The following is a 23,244-nucleotide window of genomic DNA, read 5'->3' as shown; positions in this document are numbered from 1 at the left end:
CCAAAATTTGTTCTTGTCTTTTGAAAAGTTAAATGAGCACCAGCCATAGTGACTAAACGAATCAAAAGAATAAATGGAGTAAATGTTATAAAAGACCATAGAGAAAGATTGATTCCCTTACCCAGAAGACACTGGACAACTTGGAAATGGTTAGTTATGATTGATGCCCCTTGAGATACTACCTAGAGTCAGCCTGCCTCTACCTGTGGGGGCACCTAAAGTGCCTGCCACCCTTTCCAATCTTTTCATCCTCCCCACACTCAATTTAACATCAGTAAACTTGCCAGTGAAGGAAACCAGAGGCCCAATGACCATCTGGCCTTGAAGGCAGGATGGCGCCCTACCTGTGTGCCTTGTCTTACTTTCTCCTCTGGGTAATTGTGCATACAAATTGCTGATCTTTCTTCCAATCCAATTTCCCACCATTCTGAACAACCTTAAACTAGGATGCTCATGGAACAAGGAACAGAGGCAACTGGCAGTCCAGAGAAGTCCACAGTGTCATGACTCCTGACTTGCCCTCTCCATCCACAGCTTTTCCAACATTCACTAACCATGTGGGTCAAAAGCTATATTACCAGCCACAGGCAAAGCTGCGGTATCACAGCAGCTGTCTCTCTCTTCCAGGCTGTTGGCTAACTTAAGAATCCCTGAGTGGAAGGAAGAAATGGCATGAAATGGCATGGAATGGAATGGAATGGAATGGAATGGAATGGAATGGAATGGAATGGAATGGAATGGAAACTCTTCATCCTCTTTCACCAAGCAGGAATAAAATCTATTAAAGCAGTGCCTCATAATCTTACCACATAGTCTCATTTTCCCCCCATCATCCACGTAACAAACAGCATGGATACACCTTTAACCTAAAGTGACAGGTGACTTGAGAGTAGGTAAAATGCCTCACAATTCTAAGAAAAGATAAATGCTTGTGAAAAATAGATAGGCTTGGATACAGAGGAAATATAATTTTCATCCTTTTTAAAAAGAGAGAGAAGGAGAGACAGAGAGAAACAAAGAAACGTCGCCAGAGTCCTCAGTGACCCACACATATCAAATTATACAGGATGGGGTAATATGATTGCCCATTCTCAAATCAGCCAACAGATGTGCCGCTGCATTCTGCATGAGCAGCAAGTGACAGAAAAGCCCTGCTGGAAGTCCTACTAAAAGAGAATTACAATAATCAAGCCCGTGCTCCATCAGGACATGTGTTACTACAGCAAAATTAAATACAGAAGCACAACCTGCCTAGAGCCTGAAAAGCACAACATCATTGTCTTAATCTCCCAAACATTGTTCATTGAAAGAAAGGGGTAGCATTTAAAAATTGAGATCAAGCCCAGCAACGTGACTCAGTTTGATTTTGCGGTGTGTGCGCCAGTAAATCATTGATTGGGTTCATCTTCGCTCTTTCTTACCCTTGTTTATGTTGTCCCCTTGATCTTGACCTCCAATAATGAGATTTCAGTGTAAGACTGAAAGCCAAGGATTTGGAAGTTATTTCCTCCAAAGAATACTTTAAATAGAACACGTGTGGTCAACAGTTTTTATATACCTCAGTAAACATAACATACTTCCATCATCTAAAATTATCTTGTAACCTTCCAATACAACAAACCAGGATCTGAGCTTCAGAAGAACTACACACCCCACCCCTAGCTAATCTGGTCAGTTCAGTCAAGTAGTGGTTACGTGTCTGAAAACGTCAGTCAAACTCATTTCTACACATACATGGGTTCGTGATTTTCAAACTCTGTTCCCAGAGCCCCAGGGCTCCACAGAGGTGGGCCTTAGGATGAGCAGGGAACACCTCCCACATTCAGCCCTGCACAGGCTACCTGCAGCCTCCCCACTGGATACCAGCCATGGCCTCTTTGCCCAGACCACTCAGGAACCTCTGTATGACTCTCCTTCCTCTCCTGCCCACTCCATCCGTTCTTCACACAGCAGGCCTGGCATTCTTCTCAAAACATGAACTAGTTCATATTTCACCCCTGACTAGGTACTTTCAATGAATTCACATCTCATTTCAAAGAAAACCCAAGCTCCTTGCCCAGCCTTAAAAGACCCTGCATAAGCTGGCATTCACCCCTCCCCTCCCCATCCTCCTGGTTTGTGCTAATCTCTTCCTTACGGCTCCAGCTGTGGAAGAAAATGGTCGTTGTATGTCTGTGCCTTAAAAATAGCAAGCTCTTTCACACCTCAAGGAGGGCAAACCTCAAGGCCTTTGCATATGCTATTCCCTCTGCTTGGAATGTTCTCCCCCCTTCTTTGCAGGGCTGGCTCTCCTCTTTACTTTCAGTGAGAGCCTCCAGGTCCCCTCCTCAAAAAGGCTGTCAAGCATTGCTTTCTAACATTATATCTTGTTCATTTCTTTCACAGCAGCCAGCACTATGTGCAATAATCAAGTTATTTGTTCAGTGTACAAATTTACTGACTATATCCCCAACTAGACTAAGTCCAAGAGCAGTGAATTTTAACATCCATATAGAGGTTCCTTGCAGGCTGTGTCCCTGTGTTATCTCGATATCAGCTCCTAGCAAAATGATAAGGCAACTAATTCTTAATAATGGAAGGAAGGAAGGAAGGAAGGAAGGAAGGAAGGAAGGAAGGAAGGAAAGAAGGGAGGAAGAGAGGAAGGGAGGAAAGAAGGAAGAAATGAAGAAATAAATGAACAAATTGGCTTACATATAAAAGGGGAATATACGTAATTGGCAAGCCTAACCATTGTAGTCATATTATTGTGGCCTGAAATTTAAACTGAAGTGAATTCTGCATAATCTGAACTACCTCTTTACATGCCCTTTTGTCCCACATCCTAGGGGGAAGCAGGTAACGAAAGAGATTATGAGTATATTTGGGATCTGATTCTCCCCACTTCATCCAGCCTTGCCTCCTGTTTGATGGAGGTAAACTGAGGCAACCCCTGGACACTTGTGAGCCTCCTCTTACAGCACCTTGATTTCTGTAGCCAGCTTTTCTTATCGGTCCACAGTCCTCCTCGTGTGTGGCTCAGGCAGCATAGTCCACACTTTCTACCCAATTCTGTGAGGTCTCCTGGAGCACATATAACATCTGGCAGCATTCTGAAATCACACGTCTGGATGCTGCAAAGGTATCTCCATATATTACGTTCCTGCTCTGCAGGGAGAAATGTTATTTTTGGTTGAAGTCACTTTTTCATTTATCCCAGGTCAAGGGAAGTTCATTCTCCCTATTGTTCAATTTTCCTCTGAGTCAGATTTTTAAATTTTGTCTCATTTTAAAATAAACGACTTTCAAATGTACTATTTTACATAGATATGTAGCTAAAAGCAAAGGCATGTGATTGAGTCTAACTTACAAGAATGAATACATATATATATATGAAAATTAAGCCTTATTTTAAATTGTAATTCACCATGCAATGTCTGTCAATGGTTTCTATGCAACCACTTATCACACAATTTATCAATATACTTACCTTTTTTTTAATTTCAAAAAGATTATTAATTTAAATCTGCCTTCATACTGGAAAGAAGCTCACATGCAAGAAAGTTTTAATTCAGCACCAGGAAGACAGAAGAATTTATTGTAAAAATTCTAGAAGCAAGTAGTGTAACAGCATTAACAAATGATGTTCATTTTAAAACTGAACATCCACACCCAGAGTTTACAAACAAAATGAAATAACATTCTACCCACCCACCCCCCCCCCCCCACATGCTAACAAAATTATAAAGCAATGCTCACACACCATCTGGAAGAAAGCCATGTTTTTCTATTCCCGTTTTAAATAATTTGGTCAAATCTTGAGAAAACAGAACTTCAAAAAATCATAAAGTGTAAAAAAAGAATGATGATTAGAGGTCTTTTAAATACTAAGGTTAAATCAAGCCAAATAGATTCTCTTGCAAAATAATTTCTGGCAAATATAATTTCTGCTTCCAAAATATTTTGGAAAGAAATAATTTCTCCAAAGATCTGAGGTTTGCATATGAAAACTGCTTGGTGACCCATTCTGGCTCTGTTATAATTCTTTCTTTATTTTTTTAAGTTTATTTATTTTTGAGAAAGAGAGATCAGCAGAGAGAAGGGCGGGACAGAGAATCTGAAGCAGGCTCTGCACTGACAGCAGAAAGCCCGACACAGGGCTCGAACTCACCAACGGTGACATCATGACCTGAGACGCAGTTGGGTGCTTAACCGACTGAGCCAGGCGCCCTCTATCATAATTATTTCAAACCCTTTTTCTCTTTATTTTCTTTACCAATCTATACATACTTATTTTCCCCTTTAATTTCTCTCTTTTTCTCTTTTTTATTGCTTTCTAAGAAAAAAAATTGGGGGCAGAGGAAGGTTTTTTCTTAGTTTTTCCTAGTTCATGTGATGAGAGCAGCAAGCACCAAAATATTTCCCATCAGAGCCAGTTACTTGCAAAATTGGGCTTTGGGCACACTGTCTTTGGCACACCCTCATCCCCTTCCGGTAACTTTTTTATAGCTGTAAGAGGCCTGCCTTTCTCCCACCAGGGACACCCACTCTGCCATCCTATCCTTGATCATGACCTATTACTTCAATGCTTACCCTTCCAAGTAGTATCTGATTGTTGCCTGCTCTCTACCTCATTATCACAGTTTACCTACTTTGTGGCTCATTCTTACAGAAATACCCTTTTGTGGAGGCATCAAAACTAAGTGGAAAGAACATGGGCTTTGGAGCTCAAGACCTCAGAGTTTGAATCCTAGTGATGCAGTCCATAGCTGTATGACTTTTAGCAAGTTACTTAACCAGTCTCCCTGGATGTAAATGGGAATAATAATTTCTTCTGCATTTGTTGATAGGAGGTTTAAATATAATAAACATGGGGCACCTAGATGGCTCAGTTGGTCAAAGTCCAACTCTTGACTTTGGCTCAAGTCATGATTACATGGTTCATGGGTTCAAGCCCCTCACTGGTCTCTGTGATGACAGCATGTAGCCTGTTTGGGATTCTCTCACTCTACCCCTCCCCCACTCATGCTCATACATGTTTGTACGCACTCTATTCTCTCTTAAAATAAATAAATAAGCTTATATATATATGTGTGTGTGTATATATATATACATATAATTAACATGAAGGAGTTTTAACAGGGGCTGGTATATAGTAAGTACTCAATAAATAAGGAAATGGTAGCTACAATAGTAATTTTTAATCTAACTTTCAGTTTGGAAAATGATCAACAAATAAATGTAAACACATAAAGAGTTAATATCAACTTGACACTAGAGCATCTCTGGCCTAGGGTTACTTACAGTTCAAGAAATACCACACAGACCTTTATCTTTCATTTTTCATCCTAAATCAGGCTTGATCCACTCCCCTAGATATCATGAAAAAAGTGTTTTTGTACCCATAAAGTTTTAAAGTTTATTTAATTATTTTGAGAGCGAGCGAGCCTATGACTGGGGGGAGGGGCAAAGGGAGAGAGGGAATCCTAAGCAGGCTCTGTGCTGAGCTCAATCTCATGACCCTGGGATCATGACCTGAGCCGAAATCCAGAGTCAGATGCCCAACCAACTGAGCCACCTGGGTGCTCCTATACCCCATAAAGTTCTGAAAACACACACACACACGCACTCACACTGGTTATAAATCACAATGAGATGAACAAACATTCAGAAAGAAGGCATAGCAAAGGCAGAAGTGATCCATGAACTAAGAAACTTAGTTACTTATTCAACAAAATTAACTTCAAGTCAGCAAACCTTTACAAGGTGCCTCCTGCCAGACACTGAGAAAACAGAGATGATTAAAACATCCTCCCTTATATCAAGGCGCTGGCACACCAGTGAAGGACCCTTCCCCTAAGCTGCTGTCAAGGAAAGGTTTTCCCATAAAGATGACACCTGAACTGCCTTATAAATGAATCCAGGAGGAGGCACCAGGGTGGCTCAATCGGTTGAGCATCCGACTCTTGATTTCAGTTCAGGTCATGATCCCAGGGTCATGGGCTCGAGCCCTGCGGTGGGCTCCTCACTGAACATGGAGCCTGCTTGGGATTCTTTCTCCCTCTGCCCCTCCCCCACCTGCACGCACGCTCACACTCTCTCTCTCAAATAAAAAAAAAAAAATTTTTTAAAAATGAATCCGAATTATCTATGTGAAGAAAGATGTATGGGCAACCACTGCAGGCATAAGGAACTGCTTGAAGAGAAGCGTGAAACATTCAGGTGGGTACAGTGAAGCGTCCAGCAGTAAAGTGTTATTATAGAACACTAAATGGGCAGGGGAATGGCGGCAAAGGAGGTCCAAGCAGAGCGTGGGACACAGAAGCCTTATCGTCTGTGCCAAGGGGCCTGCCCTTCATTCTCCCCGTGGTGGAAGCACATGGAAGGGAACTACCCCAAATGGATTTGGTCTTGAGCCGTCACTCTGGCTGGTGTGTGGAAGGCAGCCTGGTGACAGGGTTTGAGGCAAGGCGCATGAGAGTGGAGGCAGGAATACAAGTCAGGCTTGAGCTGCGCAAGCCCAAGGGTGAGCACGAGGGCCTGAGCTGGGAGATGCTGTAAGAGGACAGATTCAAGAAACACGTAGAGGGTAAAATCAACAGGTTACACATAAAACCATGAAGAAGTACATGAATATCAAAATGTTACCCTTGGACTAATGGTTCCTAAATATTGGAAGTAGTCACAAGTACGTGAGTGCCTACATTCACTGCAGCTCCCGATTTGCCATCTACAAACCTATGTTTTTACTCACTAAACCAGGTCCATTTGTTTAATGAAATGTTTTAAATCACTACTGTCAATTTTCAAGAAGTACATGGAGCTTTGGAGCTACACACGAGCTAGATTCCCAAGAGATATTTCCTGGAATTCTTTTTGTATCAGGTCCCATTTCTTTGCTCCAAGTTTTGAATTAATTAATGCAGATAGAAGGCTATGTCCACACACTCAAATTATTTGACAATCTTGAATAAAATGGCAAATGTTCTTGATCAAATAATCATTTTTAACAGAGCTGTAAACACTAAATTGACTCATCAATTCAATCAACATGGCTGAATTAGTTGTCCTGTTGACACAGCTTCTTGTTAGAAAACAAAAATGATCTGCCATTGAGCAAGAGCCAAATGTTCTTAGGCATTGGGGTTTGATGCACCAAAAAACAAACAAAATTTTAAAACTAGAATGCCTGATCAGGTACTTTAAGCATTACTGATTGATGGGAAAATTTATAATAGATTTAAAAATCCATTAACATTTGGTTAATAGCTTTCCCTCAAAAATAGCCATGCTATTGAATGGAGATGTTCTAACGCATTCACTGTTTTTTTGTTGTTTTTTTTTTTTTTTTTTTTTGCATTCAGTATTTTAAAATATTGGTGTGCTAAATGCCAACCAATAGAGGGATGACTGAAAATGGGTTCAAGGTTTCTTTTGGAGGCGATGAAAATATACTAAAATTAGATTGTAGGGAGGTTACACAACTCTGTGGATATACTAAAATTCATTGATTTGTACACTTAAAATGGGTGCTCTTTATAGTATGTAAATTATATCTCAATAAAGCTGTTTTAAAAAACCAAAAGAAGAAGCATTTGAAATCACACACCGATCCTCTCTCTCTGAAGAAGACAAGTATTTCCAAATGAACATGGTCACCTACGTAAAGATCACTTGGAGAAGTAGTCAGCAAGATCCTGAAGGAGACAACAAATGTCATCACCACCACCAGCAACAAAACAGGGTGGGTAATTTGAAAAGATCATCAACATTCTCAGCCCTAAGAGTCTGAAATATTCTTGGAGACATAGCCATGGTCACATGAAGCCGCAGAAAGAACACAAGGACAGTCACAGAATATACATTAGAGGTGCCAGCAAAGAACTTTCAGTTGGGACAGGGCTGTGTACATGCTCTTTGGGGAAACAATGCAGCATCTGGGACCTGCTCTGTGACCTCAATGAAGAATATGATGAATTTGAATAGGCAAAACGAAGCTGGGGCAGAGACAGCATGAACAAAGGCCAAGAAGTAGAATGATCATGAAAAGGGGTGGAGAGTGGGTGAGGAGGGGTCTGAGAAAAGGTCCTGTCAAATTTGTGGAAGTTAGTAAGGATCACCCGAGTTAGGTAAGGTTTTTGAAAAATCTACCAGCAAAGCCTCTGTTTGCTCTTACCAGCAGTAGAGTCTAAACTGTAAGTTCTGGGGAAGATGAAGAAAACAGCATAGAAAACAAGGTTGTACATAAAACTAATTTGAATTTTAACCTGTCAAACCAGATGTGAAAGACAGCAAAGATGTTTGTTTTCATGCTCAAAAAGAGGAAGCATTTCAGAGGAGGAACTTGGCGACCACAAGGGTTTAGAGGAGCAACAAAAGAGAAAAGATTCCAAATGGCCACAAGCTTTTAAACCTGAAGGAAGAGCTAAAAGAATTAAAAAATACTAAAGTTTAGGGACACCTGGGTGGCTCAGTCAGTCAAGCGTCAGATTTCAGTTCAGGTCATGATCTCATGGTTCATGAGTTCAAGCCCCTAGTTGGGCTCTGTGCTGACAACGTAGAGCCTGGAGCCTGCTTCAGATTCTGTGTGTCCCTCTCTCTCTCTGCCCCTCCTATGCTTGTGCACTCTCTCGCTCTCTCTCTCAAAAATACATAAACATTAAAAAAAAATTTTTTTTAAATACTATAGTTTGGAAGAGAGAAAGGTTGGCTTATGTCTAAGATACTTAACTTGAAGACAGAACACCTAAGTGAAATAGTCCCATCATATCATGACTGATTATGAGAAACATGAAGGAGAGAGAGAAAGATCAACACAGTGCCTGCATCCTTACTTCTCCCGTCTAACTCTTAGGTACAAAAAACTGGGCTATGTCCCAGAAAACATTCTGAGTACTCAGAACTTCAGCTTTTGAGATATTTATTTGGTTTCCTCCAGTACATTTAGTTATGAAAAAAATACGAATTAACAAGAATTCCAATGCCTTGAACACAGAACTCAACAATTATACATTACTGCTAGTTAAAGCCATTTCCAAGGCATATATGTATTAGTTCCTCAAGAACATTTGCTTTGTGTGTTTTTCTTCTAGAAAATTAATAATTTTGGCAATGTGTTTGCGATGTTCTTTCTAACATGTTGTAGAAGGATATTGTTGCAACTGCTGCTTTGTGTATTCTGGCTCTTATAGATGATTTCTCACTTACTAAGTTTGAAATTTAAATCGTAGGTTTGGCTATAGCTGTTGCCAGACAGCAATATCACAGAGTTAGGATGAAGTTAAGAAATTTGTGTTGTCATTTTGGATTTCTAACTTTATTCAGGAAAAAAAAAAAAAACTACATAATCTCAGGACTACAAGCATATGAGGTGCAGGCTAATATTTTGCTTCTGATGAGAGTTTTTGCTAGTTCTGAGAGATCTGCAGGGCATGTGCTATTGAAACAGCCCATTCCCAAACTAAGCAATAAATCTAGAATCGACAGCTACACAAATCCATCACCAAGTCAGGGAGGCACCATGCTCAGTGTGTAGACATCTGGGTAATTGGAGAACAGGAGGGCAACAGTGAAATGATAGGACCTCACTGCTGGGCGAGATCTGGGAGATCGTTTTTAGATTACATTCTGTTTAAAATCACCAGATTTGAGAGTATATGGGAGATCTTTAAGTGTTTCAAATTCTAATCACAGAGCCCATCAAAAGTGTAACTTATCTCATAAAACATATTTAGATTACTGTCTTAAATAGCAGCACCAAGAAGTGATTAATTTCTTAAAATCAAATAGACATTTTCCAAAAAAAAGCGGTATGATTCAGGGTTTTGTGGAAAACTATGAATTTTAAAGATCTTTTTAATGAAAGTTAAAACCTTCCTTAATTTATGCATTTAGGTTTTTGGTTTGAAGTCATATTTTGTTGCATGACAAGGGGGAAAATAGGAAGAAAGAAATTCTATTTTAAAATGTACATTCAGTGAACTAAACGAAATCACATACTGGGAAAATCAGTCACTAGAGTTAAAAAAATTATAATTTTATTAATGATAAGATATTTTCTTCAGATTCTCCCTAATTTTGTCTTCCATGAAAATTCTTAAGACACCTCCCATGAAGGCATCTTTGAGATATTTACAACAGTAGGCTGGTCTTTCTGGTGGCTGTGTATTTTGTTTTTCTATCGTGGAGATGTATACGTCTGCTCTATAATGCTCCCTTTGGCTTATTGGCACAGCATTAGGGAGAAAATGGCAAACTGTTTCCAGAAAACTGATTCTCAGTTTCATCCTTTAAGACTAAAGGATGTCTTGCGGCTTAAAGAGAAAGGGAAATATACAAAGGAATAAAAATCAAATGGGTTACACCATTTGAAAAGTTTCTTTAAGATATTAGAACTAGAACTTCAAAGGTTTAGCTGGAAGATATTGTCAATTATACAAGTTTTTTGAAATCCCTTTTCCAAAAGGCAGCATCTCAATACCTCATGGAAGATGGCATGATTTAATGAAGATCTCTAAGGCAGGGAGCTAGTTTCCGCCCCCCCCCCCCCCACACACACACTGGCATCGCAATCAGAAAATAACTCTTCTACAGAAATATCTAAAACGGGGAAGCACTGTTTGAGTAGTTTACATACATTTGTGAAACTACTGCCTAGAAGATATGATTATAAACAAGCAAAAATCAAACATTTCTGACTCTAAGGTGGTTCAACACAGAACTTGAAATAGGAGGCCTGGGAACCAGGATGACAACCAGGAAGCCCTTTTTAATGGTAAACCAGGGACATCTACTGTCTGAAAATGGAAATAGCAAACGAATGCCATTTCCTACCCAGCATGTGGCGGGCTCTGGGAGAAAGCGGTGAGGCTGTCACAGGTGTAGCTAATTCTGGAAACCAGGATGGGCCTTGGCTGGTGAGAGCTATTGAGGGTTGAGTATTCAAAGGAGACCGAAGTGCGGGAGAGAAGAAAAACAGAAAGAGGGGAGTTGCTTTGGCTTAAGTGGTGACCAGGTAAAGATACCCAGCCAGGATGAGCCTCTGTGAGAGGTAAGGAAGAATGCAGGATCCTGGGGAGTGTTACCAGCAGGAATCACATTTACCCTGAGCACTTAGCTGTCTTCAGAGAAAATCCCTCTCCTGTGTTGTTGACTTTGTATATCCTTTTTTCCCCATTCCCCCATCTTAACTACACCGTCTGTAAATCATTTACAGCTGGAAATCTGTTGATGATCCAAGGTTTTCAAATTGCTTCATAAATTAAGGAATTACTGGCTTTAAGACAATACGTAAACTTCTAAAACTAGGCTGATCCCTTATAGACCATCTTAGTCTGCATTTAACAGTAGAGGAAACCGAAGCTAGAAAAATGTAGGTGACCCTGGGGTCACCCAGCTGGTGAGCGACAGACCACAGATTGGGCCGTGGAAGAATAAATTTTTCCGCAAGTAGGCCACACATACAAAATGTTCCTCAAAAGTTTCCCCACCTCCAGTCTGTTTTTATTTGTTTTGCATATGTTTGGAATTTCAGAGGCTTAATAAAATTCTATACTTTCCTCATACTTTCCTCACTTTCTCTGAGCTACTTTGAGGAAAATCAGAATTTAATATAAGTACATAGCTACATGAGAAAGTAAAATGGGCAGTTATCTCTAAGTTGATGTATCCAATACATATGTTTCTGAAAAGAATAAACTGATTTAAATCTACATTTTGTGGTTTTATGGTCCTTTTAAACACAACACAACAAAATAAAACACGGAGCTTTTTATCTTTAATTCACTCTATCTTTATGGAACTTTCTGCCATAACAAAGTCATTCACTGTAGAATGAAACTTCCTAGGGGGTCAGGAAATAGTCTTTAATTTTTTCATAAAGCAAGTACTTTAGAGTAAACCTGGGTGTTTACCTTTTTGGTAAAGTTCTAAATACTGACTTTGATTAATCCATGTTTTAAAGATTTATTTTCTCCTACAATTCTCATTTACAACCATTAAATATGGAATGCCTCTGCAAGTCAGCTACTATATAAACCAGAAAATCACATCCTTTAAGATGTATTTTATTTGCAAGAATAAAGCTCCAAAGATATTTTATATATTCACCTTTTCTTTTTCTGGGAGGAAAAATTTCAAATTTCAAATATTAGCAACCATCAGATTGTTTTCACTGTAATCCTTTTATAAAGCAGGCAGAATAAGGTCAGAGTATTTTTCCAAATTCATTCTAGGTAGAGAAACTGACAATGTTGAATTTTACCTGAGTCCTGTGCTCCTGGAAAACAACAAAAATTAAAGGAATTCTCCCTCTGCTTTTGTGTTCTGGAAAATGGCTTACTGCAAAGAACCACCCTTCCCATACTACTTAGATAAAATTCACAGGTTTCCCACTTGTTCACCCTATGACAAGACCAGCCTTTGCCTTACAAATGATTAGCTGAACCTCCTGGTCCCCACTGATTTACTAAAACAAAGCACTTGTTCACCAAACTTTGGTTAGGCTTCTCTTCTTGCTTTGGGTCCCTGAACTTGATTGAGCCCACTTGCAGCCTGAGACAGCATACAATACCTATTTATGGGTCCCACCTGGAAAGCAGGGTGGGGTCTGAGTAAGGCATTCTCTGACCTACTGTCCTATATGCTGTGCTCTCATCCCACTTCTCCAGCCCAGTTCTTGCTAGCCTTGTTCACACCTCCTGTAAAAGAAGCCCTTTTTGCCTAACTCTTCAGACACTTGCCAATCACATGGTTACAGTGTTCTCCCTATGGAAAGAGCCCCCTCATGACATTGTAATGGTCTCTGCCCACCTCTTGCAATAATCCTTTCAAATAAAGTCTCTCCTTACTAAGTCCAGATTTGCTTTTTATTTGACAAAACCGAGAACTCTAAGGCTGAGGGAAGTTGACTAAAACAGATCAGGATTATAAAGTCTTCCTGCTCTAGAAGCAAAATCATATGAGGTTCATAAGGATATTCATATTTCTCATATTTTTTTCTTTAATCCCAAGATAAAATTTCAAAACTTTCCAGGGGCAATGCTTTCTGGAAAATATTTGCATTCAAATGAATAGTGAAATTAGCTTTGTTTTTGTTTTGTGGAGGGGTGTGGGGGTTGTTTGTTTTAACAAATCCTAGTAAAAGTCCCAGTATTTCCTAAATTTAATCCTGGCACACCAAGTTCCTCAAACTTGCCCAGATCCAAGCTTACCTTTCAAGGAGAAAAAGAACGATTCATTTAGTATTAGCTCACTAAATCTTGCAACTCACCATTTTGCAGTGAGGTGAGAAATCTAAATATGTTTATTCAAGATTCTTGTTAATATGATCAGTACTCAATTGTCTACCAAAATGGAAATCTAATTTTTCCATGACAAAACCACACATTGTAAGGCCTAGTGCTACCACAAATCTTCAGGACATTTCTATGGTCAGAACTGACCGATACCATATGCCATATTATATAAACAAATATGTACCAATGGGCTCAACTGTATAAACCACAGGAGGAAATGAAAATGATGAGCTGAACAGATGTCTTAGAAGCATAATCATTTCTCTGACAATCCAGGAAACAAAGACCTATGTTTCCCTTTGATCTATGAAAACAGGTTGGAAATATTTATATGCTCACTCTTTATTTTAAAAATATGTATTTTGAAACATTAATGAAACAATTAGTTGGTTTCTCATAAACTTAACAGACCCAGGTAAATGTGAATTAATTTAGCTAGTGCCCTTCTACACATGTTGGAAAGAAGCATTCATTTCCCTTGACATCAGTTCTAGGCTCAGATCCAATGCCTATATACTCTGATTCATTTCTACTGTATTTATTTAATGCTTCTATTTATTCCTTTATTTGTTAATATTTACTGGACACCTACTGTGTGATAAACACTAGGGATACAGTTCTTTTTTTTTTAACGTTTATTTATTTTTGAGAGACAGAGCATGAATGGGGGAGGATCAGAGAGGGAGATACAGAATCCAAAGCAGGCTCCAGGTTCTGAGCTGTCAGCACAGAGCCTGATGCGGGGCTCGAACCCACGAACCGTGAGATCATGACCTGAGCTGAAGTCGGATGCTCAACCGACTGAACCACCCAGGCACCCCTAGGGATACAGTTCTGAACAAAATAGACAAAACTCTCTGTCCTCATGGAACTTGTAATTTAGATAGAAAATGAAACAGATAAATGAGTAAGATACATAAAATGCTAAATGTATTATGTACTAGGGAGAAAAAATAAAGCAAGAAAGGGAACTACAAAATGCTGAGGGGCAGGAGGATTTTAGGCAGTGATAACGTGATTTTTGACTCAAGACCTCAAGGAAATGAAAGAGCTAGCCATGCAGCTGTCTGGGGGAAGAACCCTCCTGAAAGAGAAGAGCAAGTCTGAGGCCTAGAGGTAGGAACACTGCTACCTACAGTGCTGAGCACTGCAGAGGATACAAAGACGAATACGCTCAAAGAGCTCAAAATCTAATAAAGAAGCTTGGAATACAAATGTACTAAAACTAATATCAAGTAGACTGCTTTAAGAATTGTTAGTGAGTTACAAACGCGATTCCATAGCACTTGGGGTTTCACGGCAATAATAATATAGTTGGGAAGGTTCGGCGTGCAGGGCGAGGTGTGGTTACGCTGGGGTCCACAAAGGAGTTCAAATCTGAGAGGAGTTTACGGAAAGCATGTAGAGCAATGAAGCAGCACCCCTGGGGTTAACTAGACTTAGGACCAAAACAGGGAGGAAATAGAAATACTAAATACCACGCAGACACATAAATATATGTGTGTCTGTTAAGTCAGCAGTATATTACATATAAAATATGTTTGGACTTATAGTAAATATATCATATTTCCCTATTCACAGAACTTTCCTGGGTCCCTCATATGTGTATTTGAAATGGGTGTCTTCTTACATTCATTTGAGAAAAAGAAGTAAATTCTTTGTCAAATATAAAGCCTTACAAACGGAGGTGGCGGGAGGGATAGGAAATGGCATCCAGCTGTTGATTTAGAACCTAGGAGAGTCCCGGTAATTGTTTTCTCTCGCCTTGGCAAAAGACACCCAGTTAGCAATATCCTGAAGCTTGCTTTTCTTCCCGGCCCCCCATGCCCAACTGTAGGCCTCTGCCTTGACCACAGTCGCCCTTCTCACGTCCCCAGTCTCAGCAGGGCCCTTGCCCCCAGCCTGTCTGTCCTCTGCACCACCGCATCTCCCCCCCCCCCCCCCCGGGCTCCCGTTCCTTCCGTCGCGTCGCCGGACCCGACTGGGCTGTGAAGTCCCCAGGAACCTAAACACCCACACGACGCGGTGGGGGAGACCAGCCAACAGCGGTTAGGAAAGGACCTGACAAGAGCTACAGTGGCGACACCCGGCGGGCTGTGGCAGGGGCCGACGACCAAGAGGAGGCAGGGGACCCCCACACACACCCCTTCTCGAGGAGGTGGGGACAACCAGGACCCCGGGAGGCTGAGCAAGGGCAGTGAGTTAAACTCCCTCCCCTACTCTGCAGAAAATCGGCCAAGGACATCAGTTGCCCCAAAGTGTTAACAATGACACGTCCTTCGAGCGCAAGGGCTGTTTTTAAAGAGCTTGTTCTAAGTGTGAGAAACCGACCTTGGGTGGTGGCCCGTGGGGAGGCGCTTCGGAGCGCAGTCCCTGCAGCCCGGCGGCAGCCAGAGGCGGACTAGCTGAGGCCGCTGGAAGAGGGAGGAGGAGCTCGCGCGGCTGGGACGCCGGGTCCCCTTCCTCCTCCCCCTCCTTCCGGCCCCAGCCGCACTGCTTGGGGTGGAAAGTTCACCTGGCCCTGGAGCGGGGCTGCCCCCTGACCTTTCACCCGGCAGACAGCCCTGCCCTTCTCCTAGGGCAATGCTTGGGTTCTTCACTTGGGATTGGTGTCAACCTCGTGTTGAATGAAGAATTATGAATTCCCTCTGCTTCAAAACTCGTGTCCGTCAGAATGTTAGGGATCCTGTGTCCCACGCCAAAGCTTCCATTCGATTTGGGAAAATAAGCTCTGAGTCTCAGTGTTCCCCTGAGATCATCTAAGATCTTTATTGAGTTTCTCTTTATTAGACATTCCCTAACGACCAAATCCCCTATTCTGCTATTCTACGAGTTAGCCCTTTAAAAAGCTCTGAGAGGGGCGCCGGGGTGGCTCAGTCGGTTGGGCGGCCAACTTCAGCTCAGGTCATGATCTCACGGTCCATGAGCTCGAGCCCCGCGTCGGGCTCTGTGCTGACAGCTCAGAGCCTGGAGCCTGTTTCAGATTCTGTGTCTCCCCTCTCTGACCCTCCCCCATTCATGCTCTGTCTCTCTCTGTCTCAAAAAAAATAAATAAACGTTAAAAAAAATTTTTTTTTAAAAAATAAAAAGCTCTGAGTACCCCCAAATCTTCGTCTACAGTTTGTACAACTACATTTGATCCTTGAACAGCATGGGTTTGAACTGTGGTGATCCACTTTTACATGATGGATTTGTTTTTATAAATACAGTACATACTGTAAATATATTTTCTCTTCCTTATGATTTTAATATTTTCTTTTCTCTGGCCTCATATATTATAAGAATACAGTATATGATACACAAAATACCTGTTAATTGACTGCTGCTATTATTAGCCAGTCAACAGTGGACTATTAGTAGTTCGGAGAAATTCAAAAGTTATAGGTAGATTTTTTTATTGCACAGGGTTGGTGCCTAACCCCTGTGCTGTTCAAAGGTCAACAGTATACCCCGTACAACTCAGAAAACCTAATTATTTAAGTTGGTAGACATTTTTCCACAACACTTCTTCCTTTGTGAAGCTTTAAAAAAGATTTTATATGCATGAATTTCAAATTCAATTTCCAATGAAGAAAAAAAAGAAATTCAATTTCTAATGAAGTATAACTAAGCATAAATACCCATTTACTCCATTCTTTAGTTGTGAAAATAGCAATTAAGTTATTTGTAAAGAATACACATATTCAGGCATCTAAAAATATTATAAAGCCAAACTGGAAATATATTAGGGATACTGATACTTAGATCAAGATTCAGATCAAGGTGATAGCCTTTCTGTAAATTTATTATTTTAAAGAAATATTTGTAAATATTACTTTTAACATGAAAGTAATTTTATTCTAAAAGATTAAAGAAAAGCACAGGGAAGACTTCCATTTTCTCATCTTGAGGCTTATTAACTACATTTAAACAGTTCAAAAAGCTATCTGCATTTGTCATCTGCTTTGTACATAGTTTAAGAGCAATCATTTGCTGCCCCCTGGCTGTAAAAAAAAATCTTTATCTTTCAATAAAACTACTGTCTTAAAAAAAATTACTATAAAGTGAAAAAGCGTAGTGGAGAATTTAGGAAATGTATCACTTCCCACAGATATCAGGGTACTAATTAATAGTGATTAATAACCTGAACTTTTAAATCAGATCAGACTGATTGGATTCGAATCCCAGTCTGCCATGTACTAGCGGTGTGAACTTAGTCTCAAGTTACTGAACCTCTCTCTTCATTTCCTCATCAGTATTAATGAAGATGATAAGAAAAATAATACCTACCACATTTAGCTAGTATGAGAATTCAGTGAGGTCATATAGTGCTTCAACTGTCTGGCTCAACTGTTAGGTATTAGCAGATGCCATGCTTTAAAAAAAACGAGGAACTGAAACCATCCATGTGACAGCAACACTGCTAATCGCTCGGACCCTGCTCTGTTTTCCTTTTGTTATACCACTTACCACATTCTAACATTCTATCAAATTGGATGATGCCTGCACCTCACCATGAAGTAAACTCCAAGGGCATCTTTGCTTTGTTCTCTGACTCGTGCCAAGCACCATATCATAGTCCAGCACATAGTAGTAGGTACTTCATAAATATCTGCTGTTGAATAAATTTTCTGCCATACTTTTGTCAATATTCAGAGAACCTTAGACTCTTGAGGTCGCAAGTTTTCAAGAACAGTACCTTCATTCATCAGCCTTTTGTGACAGACTTCCTCTGTGGCTGATGTTGTTAAAGGGGCGTGGCATCCAAGAGGACTGCACAATGTGCAATGAAGGAGCAAACACAAGCACAAAAACGAATAATTTCAATACAATCTCAACACTGTAATAAAGAATAAAATGTTGAAAATTGAAAACAAGAGAATATAAATCTCTCCACGGGAGTCAGAAACAACTGAGCTCGGATGAGAGGTGCTATCCAGGCAGAGAGCACAGGCTATGTTCCAGCACGGGAGCAGCTTGGAACAGAACCATGAAAGAGCACTGTGTATCTGGGGGCAGAGAGGAGCAAACATAGCTTGGGATGGGGTGAGATTTATTACTGTAATTATTGGCTGACATGCTCTGAGGTGCACAAGGGCCGTGTTGTGATTATGGGTGTTAACAGAGTTTTGGGTTTGGTTTGCTACAAACTGAGAGGGAGGGTACCAATGCAGGGTGGAGACCAGGCTAGCTGAGGCCAGGTTGTTATAGGCAGATAATCCAGGTTGTTAGAGGTAGACAGTCCAAGATCAGAGCAAGCAAGGAACCATGAAAAACAAAAAAATGAGAGTCGGAGGAAGCCATGGAAAGATGTCAAGGAGACAACCATGGCTCTATTCTGTGTATGCATCAGGGGGTCCAAACAACCAACACCAGCTCTGGAGGGTGGCTGGCCAGAACTGGGATGGCAAAAGAATTCATCCGTGGGCCACAGAACCTTTGATGTCAGTTACACAGCTACCTGATAACTCTGCCAACTTGCCTCCAGGTGAGTTGTTACAGTGAGTTCAGGGGAAAAAAACAAAAACAAAAAACCTTCAAACCACTTACTCTGTACACAAAATGATGAACTGATTGATTGGATTTTTCCACCTTTTAATCGCTCTTCTTGGCACAGTATAGATCCCATCATAAAGAAATGGAATTTCTTTCTATGGATTGATCATATCAGAAATCACTTAAAAACGTATTTTTGATTTTTTTTATGCAACCTCCTTAAACGCAGGGAATTCGACAAACATGACATTGACGATATTTTCAGGTTTACAATTGTGAAATGTTGGAGGTAAGAATATTTCCAATTATTTTATAAGGGAGTATGCCCTTATTTGCAGGGGATATGTTCCAAGACACCCAGTCATAATACCAAACCCTATATATACCATGTTTTTTCTGATGTAAATATATATGTATATGTGTTCACATATGTGTGTGTGTGTGTGTATGATAAAGCTTAATCTGAAAATTAGGCACAGTAAGAGAGTAAGAACAATAACTAATAATAAAATAGAACAATTATAACAATATACTGTAATAAAAGTTATGTGAACATCGTCTCTCTCGAAATATCTTATTGTACTGTATTCACCCTTCTTCTCGTGATGATGTGAGATGATAAAATGTCTACATGATGACATGAAGTGAGGTGAAGGATGTAAATACTATGATGTAGCATTAGCCAACCATTGGCCTTCATTGATTGATCAGGAAAAGGATCATCTGCTTCCAAACTGGGGCTGAGCACAGTTGACCGCTGGTAATTGAAATCATGAAAAATGAAGCCACAAATAGGGAGATTTCTGTATTCTTTGTTAATTAGTAAAAGTTATATAACATAGATAGGAGTACACAGGGCTCAGCAAGATTTTTTTTAAAGGGTGGATAATAAATATTTTCTGCTTTTCAGCCCATATGGTGTCTGTAGCAATTATTCAACTCTGCCATTGAGCACAAAAGCAGCCAGAGACAATATGTAAACAGACGGGAGAGGCTGCATTCCAGTAAAACTTTATTTACCAAAACAGGCAGCAAATTGGATTGTTTGCTGACCCCTGATCTGTATACAGTTCTGTATCTTGTTTTTCTCTCTTTATAATATATCTTAGAGTGAATTCTGTACCAGGACATTAAAGAGATCTCATTTTTTAAAAGAATATATAATAAGCTACTCTATGGATGTATCATAATGTATTTAGCCAATCCTACATTAATAGTTTTTTGGTTGTTTTTTTGCTATTATAAATAACTGCTAGAGTGAATTACATATTACATACTTCTTTGTAGGCATGTGAATATATATGTTAGATAAATTCCTAGAGGTGGAAACATATAATTCGAGATTGCCAAATTGGCCTCCAACTCTGCACTCCACCAACAATATATGAGACAGAATATCCTAATTTCACGTGGCATTATCCTCATATAGAAGTAAGTTGGGATCAAACTTTATTATATTATAATGCTACAAATGTGTGCCCAGTTGTCCCAAGATGATTTATGAACTACATTATCTTTACCCACTAATTTGAAATATTATCTTATTAAAGGTTTCTGCCACGAATAGCAGCCAAGAAAAACGTTTCCTATCAACATATGAAATAAAAATTTTTAAGTATGAATGTCATTTTCATCAAAGCTGCCTTCTCTTTCTCCCCATAAATCTAAAAGTAAAGAATTTTATCTTGATGCTGTGATGTATCGATCTATAAAAGGAACATGGAGATCAATTTAGATAATCACATTATCCATGATCTAATTCTAAAAGCATCACAACTAGTTGTTAATACCATAAGCATGAGAAATAAGTGGTTGTGTGTATGTTTTTATTGAAGTACTACCATATTGTCTTATCCCTCTCCAAAATTCTGCAATTCTTTGAAAGATTTATATAAGGATCTGCACTCACAACCCTGAGATTATATCAAAATCCAGTCTGGTGGGAGAAGAAACCCTTCTTTGGGACATTGTCCTTTGGCAGCTAGTATTAAGTAATGCAAAACATAAAGATAGATTACCAAGGGTCATTCTAGATCTGTACTGTCCAACACACACACACACTCTATTGTGAGTATTGAACCATATAGTAACCACCAACCACATGTGACTATTGAGAACTTGAAATGTAGATAGTGCAAAATGGGATAGGCTGCAAAATATAAACTGGATTTGTAAGAAATTATCAAAAAAGGAATTGAAATATTTCAATAATTTTACATTATTTACATATTGAAATGCTTATTGAAATCACATTTACATATGAAACACACAAAATGGAATACTACTCAGCCATTAAAAAGAAAATCTTGCCATTTGTAACAGTATAAACACACCTAGAAGGTATTATGCTAAGTGAAATAAGAGGAAGGAAGACAAATATTATTTCACTTTTATGTGGAATCTTAAAAACAAAACAAACAAACAAAATAAACATACTTTTAAATACAGAGAACAAGGGGTGCCTGGGTGGCTCAGTCGGTTAAGTGTCCGACTTTGGCTCAGGTCATGATCTCCCAGTTCACAAGTTTGAGCGCCACATCGAGCTCTGTGCTGACAGCTCAGAGCCTGGAGCCTGTTTTGGATTCTCTGTCTCCCTCTCTCTGCCCCTTCCCCACTCACTCTCTGTCTCTGTCTCTCGCTCTCTCAAAAATAAATAAACATTAAATAAATACACACATACAGAGAACAAACTGGTGGTTCCCAAAGGGGAAGGGATTGGGGGAATGGGTGAAATAGATGAAGGAGATTAAGAGATAATTCCCAAAATGCTAAAACTTTAGATATATTCATTGAATAAAATATATTATGAAAATTGACTTCACTCTTCCTCTGTACTTTTTTAATGTACCGATTACAAGTTACAAACCAGTTAAAAAAATGGGTCATGTTGTATTTCTATTAAATAGTGGTATTAGTTCATGCCAAGAGAACTTATAACTTTAGGATATAATTTGAAGGTTAGCTATGACTCTTGGAGACCACAAATAGAACTTGTGATCATAGGGATTCCTAAGAGTTCAGTATGAATACTGGAAAGCACAATGCACTAGGAAAAAAGAACATCATTCATTCTGCAAATATGGATTAAACACCAGTTATTACTAGGAACATGACTGGAATTAGTTCAAGGCTACAGACTTCTTAATAACCATATAACTTTCACCTTGTCAAGTCATTAAACTACTCTGAGCCCCATGTCTTCATCTGCAAAACTGGCCTCACCTGAAGAGAAGACACTGGAATGGATGAACTCTTGAAATCCTTTTCTGCATCAAGATCTATGATTCTGTACATATTTCAATTTTTTAATCAAGGTCTCTAACTGGGTGTAATAAAAGCTTATCTCATAAATTTATAAACCACATTTTTACACATAATTTACTATGAGCATTTTCTCTCAGCAAGTAAATATATTTCCTTAGTGTCTAAAACAGTCAATTATATAATCAATGGTGAACTAAAAAGAGATAAAATCAAATATATTTTGTATTATATTTTGACAGTTTTATTTTGAAGTACATAGATTTTTTTAATTCATTTATTTCTTTTTAATGAGTATAAGGCAAGATCCTATAAGGGTAACAAACATCCATAAGCATAGTCCCTGTTCCTGAATAACTTATCTCTGTGAAGCTTTCCCAACTTCCCTGGCCAGAGTTATGCCTGAAGGTAGATTTAATTACTCCACTGTTCATGCCCCTATTACAGCACACAACTCATGTTACTGTCCTTTTTCTGTTTACATTTCCATTTCCTTCCTAGACTGTAATCTCCTTGGCAGAGGAATTATATTATTCATCTTTGAACCCAGTACTTAACTTATAAGAGATGCACATTGAAGACTTGGCAGATGACCATTACTATAACCAATAAGGAAGAGATGAACATGTGCCCCAGATGTGATACTATGAGAAGAACACACCATCTACAACGCAGTATTTTTGCCAAGAATGCATAACCTCAGTCTTTTATGAGGAAACATCAGACAAGCACAAAATAATGAACTTTTACTAAGAACGTGGGACATGGGGGCATTACATTCTCACAAAATGTCAATGTCATAAAAGACAAAGTGAGGCTGTGAAAATGTTCCATATTAAAGAAGGCTGAAGAGACATGGCAATTAAATGCAATACCTTATCCTAGACTGGATCTTTTATTGGACTGGAAAAAAATGCTATCAAGGAAAATATTAGATCAATGAACAAAACTGGAATATGAATGATAAAGTATTACATCAATATTAATGTTTTTATTTTGGGGAGAGTCCAAGTGGGGGGGGGGGGCAAAGAGAAAGGGACAGAGGATCCGAAGTGGGCTTTGCACTGACAGGCTGACAGCAGGAAGCCCAATGTGGGGCTCAAACTCATGAACTGCAAGATCATGACCTGAGCCAAAGTCAGAGGCTTAACCAACTCAGCCACCCACATGCCCCTCAATATTAATTTATGAATTTGATAAATTCATGTGGTTCTGTGGAAAAGTGTTCCTATTCTTA

At 39.4% G+C, this 23,244-nt stretch overlaps 1 long non-coding RNA gene across 2 annotated transcripts in view; it reads right to left on the bottom strand.

The window, feature by feature from the left end:
- Positions 1-15,681, bottom strand: part of LOC147571990 (uncharacterized) — a 354,576-nt gene extending 338,895 nt beyond the window's left edge. The window contains exon 1 of one of the 2 annotated variants that reach the window (XR_015246597.1): positions 15,603-15,681. This is a non-coding gene — a long non-coding RNA (uncharacterized LOC147571990). The remainder of the gene's footprint in view (positions 1-15,602) is intronic. The other variant, XR_015246598.1, reaches the window with a different exon arrangement.
- Between the last annotated feature and the right edge of the window lie 7,563 nt (positions 15,682-23,244).

Source organism: Puma concolor, chromosome F2 (genome assembly GCF_028749965.1).
Source record: "Puma concolor isolate L17-30 chromosome F2, mPumCon1.1.hap2, whole genome shotgun sequence".
NCBI classification, from domain to species: Eukaryota; Metazoa; Chordata; class Mammalia; order Carnivora; family Felidae; genus Puma; species Puma concolor.
The sequence above is the reverse complement of the archived record's forward strand: the minus strand, read 5'-3'. Positions and strand labels throughout refer to the sequence as shown.